Below are 4566 nucleotides of genomic sequence, written 5' to 3'. Positions count from 1 at the left end.
CCTTCACTTTTTTCACCCATACCTCAAACCCCTCTCCCATCTGGCAATGTCAAAATGTTCTCTGTATCTAAGAGTCTATTTCTGTTCTGTTTATTTGTTTATTTTTTTCCAGATTCAATGTTGATAGATATATATTTATTACCATTTTATTGTTCATAATTTTGATCTTTTTTTTTCTTCTTCCTAAAAAAGACCATTGAACATTTCATATAATACTAGTTTGTTAGTGATGAACTCCTTTAGCTTTCTCTTTTCTGGGAAGCATTTTATATGTTCTTTGATTTATTTATTTATTTATTTTTTGAATAAATTTTTATTAATGGTAATGGGATGACATTAATAAATCAGGGTACATATATTCAAAGAAAACATGTCTAGGTTATTTTGTCATCAAATTATTTTGCAAACCCCTCGCCCAAAGTCAGATTGTCCTCCGTCACCCTCTATCTAGTTCTCTGTGCCCCTCCCCCTCCCCCTAACTCTCTCCCTCCCTCCCTCCCATGTCCTCCCTCCCCCCCCATCCTTGGTAACCACCACACTCTTGTCCATGTCTCTTAGTCTCATTTTTATGTTCCACCAATGTATGGAATCATGTAGTTCTTGTTTTTTTCTGATTTACTTATTTCACTCCTTATAATGTTATCAAGATCCCACCATTTTGCTGTAAATGATCCGATGTCATCATTTCTTATGGCTGAGTAGTATTCCATAGTGTATATGTGCCACATCTTCTTTATCCAGTCTTCTATTGAAGGGCTTTTTGGTTGTTTCCATGTCTTGGCCACTGTGAACAGTGCTGCAATGAACATGGGGCTACATGTGTCTTCACGTATCAATGTTTCTGAGTTTTTGGGGTATATACCCAGTAGAGGGATTGCTGGGTCATAAGGTAGTTCTATTTGTAGTTTTTTGAGGAACCACCATACTTTCCTCCATAATGGTTGTACTACTTTACAGTCCCACCAACAGTGAATGAGGGTTCCTTTTTCTCCACAGCCTCTCCAACATTTGCTATTACCCGTCTTGTTGATAATAGCTAATCTAACAGGAGTGAGGTGGTATCTCATTGTAGTTTTGATTTGCATTTCTCTAATAACTAATGAAGCTGAGCATCTTTTCATATATCTGTTGGCCATTTGTATCTCTTCCTGGGAGAAGTGTCTGTTCATGTCCTCTTCCCATTTTTTTATTGGATTGTTTGTTTGTTTGTTGTTGAGTTTTATGAGTTCTTTGTAAATTTTGGATATTAGGCCCTTATCTGAGCTGTCGTTTGAAAATATCAGTTCCCATATAGTTGGCTGTCTGTTTATTTTGATATCAGTTTCTCTTGCTGAGCAAAATCTTTTAATTCTGATGTAGTCCCATTCATTTATCTTTGCCTTCACTTCTCTTGCCATTGGAGTCAAGTTCATAAAATGTTATTTAAAACCCAGGTCCATGATTTTAGTACCTATGTCTTCTTCTATGTACTTTATTGTTTCAGGTCTTATATTTAGGTCTTTGATCCATTTTGAATTAATTTTAGTACACGAGGACAGGCTGAAGTCGAGTTTCATTCTTTTGCATGTGGCTTTCCAGTTTTCCCAACACCATTTGTTGAAGAGGCTTTCTTTTCTCCATTGTGTGTTGTTGGCCCCTTTATCAAAGATTATTTGACCATATATATGTGGTTTTATTTCTGGGCTTTCTATTCTGTTCCATTGGTCTGAGTGTCTATTTTTTTGCCAATACCATGCTGTTTTGATTATCGTGGCCCTATAATATAGTTTAAAGTCAGGTATTGTAATGCCCCCAGCTTCATTCTTTTTCTTTAGGATTGCTTTGGCTATTCGGGGTTTTTTATAGTTCCATATAAATCTGATGATTTTTTGTTCCATTTCTTTAAAAAATCTCATAGGGATTTTGATGGGAATTGCATTAAATTTGTATATTGCTTTGGGTAATATGGCCATTTTGATTATATTTATTCTTCCTATCCAAGAACAAGGAATATTTTTCCATCTCATTGTATCTTTTTCGATTTCCCTTAACAATGCTTTGTAATTTTCATTATATAGGTCCTTTACGTTCTTTGTTATGTTTATTCCTAGGTATTTTATTGTTTTTGTTGCAATCGTGAAGGGGATTATTTTTTTGAGTTCGTTTTCTAATATTTCATTGTTGGCATATAGAAAGGCTATGGACTTTTGTATGTTAATTTTGTATCCTGCGACCTTACTGTATTGGTTTATTGTTTCTAATAATCTTTTTGTGGAGTCCTTCGGGTTTTCGATGTATAGGATCATATCATCAGCAAAAAGTGATAGCTTTACTTTTTCTTTTCCGATATGGATGCCTTTTATTTCTTTGTCTTGTCTGATTGCTCTGGCCAGAACTTCTAGCACCACGTTGAATAAGAGTGGAGAGAGTGGACAACCCTGTCTTGTTCCTGATTTAAGGTAGAAAGTCCTCAGTTTTATGTCGTTTAATAGGATGTTGGCTGATGGTTTATCATATATGGCCTTTATCATGTTGAGATATTTTCCTTCTATCCCCATTTTGTTGAGAGTCTTAAACATAAAATTGTGTTGTATTTTATCGAAAGCCTTTTCTGCATCTATTGATAAGATCATGTGGTTTTTGTTCTTTGTTTTGTTGATATGGTGTATTACGTTAACCGTTTTGCGTATGTTGAACCATCCTTGAGATTCTGGGATGAATCCCACTTGATCATGATGTATTATTTTTTTAATATGTTGTTGTATTCGGTTTGCCAGTATTTTGTTTAGTATTTTAGCATCTGTATTCATTAGAGATATTGGTCTGTAGTTTTCTTTCTTTGTGCTATCCTTGCCAGGTTTTGGTATGAGGGTTATGTTGGCCTCATAAAATGTGTTTGGAAGTATTGGTTCTTCTTCAATTTTTTGGAAGACTTTGAGTAGAATAGGAACCAAGTCTTCTTTGAATGTTTGATAGAATTCACTAGTATAACCGTCTGGGCCTGGACTTTTATTTTTGGGGAGATTTTTAATAGTTTTTTCTATTTCCTCCCTGCTGATTGGTCTGTTTAGGCTTTCTGCTTCTTCATGACTCAGTCTAGGAAGGTTGTATTGTTCTAGGAATTTATCCATTTCTTCTAGATTGTTGTATTTGGTGGCATATAATTTTTCATAGTATTCTACAATAATTCTTTGTATATCTATGATGTCTGTGGTGATCTCTCCTCTTTCATTTTGGATTTTATTTATTTGAGTCCTGTGTCTTTTTTCCTTGGTGAGTCTTGCCAAGGGTTTGTCAATTTTGTTGATCTTTTCAAAGAACCAGCTCCTTGTTTTATTGATTTTTTCTATAGTTTTTCTGTTCTCTATTTCATTTATTTCTGCTCTGATTTTTATTATCTCCTTTCTTCGGCTGGTTTTGGGTTGTCTTTGTTCTTCTTTTTCTAGTTCCTTAAGGTGTGAAGTTAAGTGGTTTACTTCGGCTCTCTCTTGTTTGTTCATATAGGCCTGAAGTGATATGAACTTTCCTCTTATTACTGCTTTTGCTGCATCCCAGAGATTCTGATATGTCGTATTTTCATTTTCATTTGTCTGTATATATCTTTTGATCTCTGCGCTTATTTCTTCTTTGACCCATTCATTTTTTAGAAGTATGTTGTTTAGTTTCCACATTTTTGTGGGTTTTTCCCCCTCTTTTTTGCAGTTGAATTCTAGTTTCAAGGCTTTATGATCAGAAAATATGCTTGGTACAATTTCAATTTTTTCTAAATTTGCTGATATTGTCTTTGTGGCCCAACATATGGTCAATTCTTGAGAATGTTCCATGTACACTAGAGAAAAATGTATACTCTGTCGCTTTGGGATGAAGTGTCCTGTAGATGTCTATCATATCCAGGTGTTCTAGTATTTCGTTTAAGGCCACTATATCTTTATTGATTCTCTGTTTGGATGACCGATCTAGAGCCGTCAGCGGTGTATTGAGGTCTCCAAGTATGATTGTATTTTTGTTAGTTTTTGTTTTAAGGTCAATAAGTAGCTGTCTTATATATTTTGGTGCTCCTTGGTTTGGTGCATATATATTAAGGATTGTTATGTCTTCTTGATTCAACTTCCCCTTAATCATTATGAAATGACCATTTTTGTCTCTGAGTACTTTTTCTGTCTTGTAGTCAGCATTATTAGATATGAGTATTGCTACACCTGCTTTTTTTTGGGTGTTGTTTGCTTGGAGTATTGTTTTCCAGCCTTTCACTTTGAATTTGTTTTTATCCTTGTTGCTTAGATGTGTTTCTTGTAGGCAGCATATAGTTGGATTTTCTTTTTTAATCCATTCTGCTACTCTGTGTCTTTTTATTGGTAAGTTTAATCCATTTACATTTAGTGTAATTATTGATACTTGTGGGTTCCCTTCTGCCATTTTATAAATTGCTTTCTGTTAGTTTTGTATCTAGTTTGATTCTTCTCTTTTGTTTTTCTATCATTTGTTTTTGTTTGTTTGTGTTCCATACTTCTTTCCTCTGTTGCTACCTTTTTTAAGTCAAGTGTTTTTGTGGTGGTTTTTTTAAGGGTGGTTACCATTAAGTAATGA

This window comes from Saccopteryx bilineata, chromosome 4 (genome assembly GCF_036850765.1).
Source record: "Saccopteryx bilineata isolate mSacBil1 chromosome 4, mSacBil1_pri_phased_curated, whole genome shotgun sequence".
Taxonomy (NCBI): Eukaryota; Metazoa; Chordata; class Mammalia; order Chiroptera; family Emballonuridae; genus Saccopteryx; species Saccopteryx bilineata.
The sequence above is the reverse complement of the archived record's forward strand: the minus strand, read 5'-3'. Positions refer to the sequence as shown.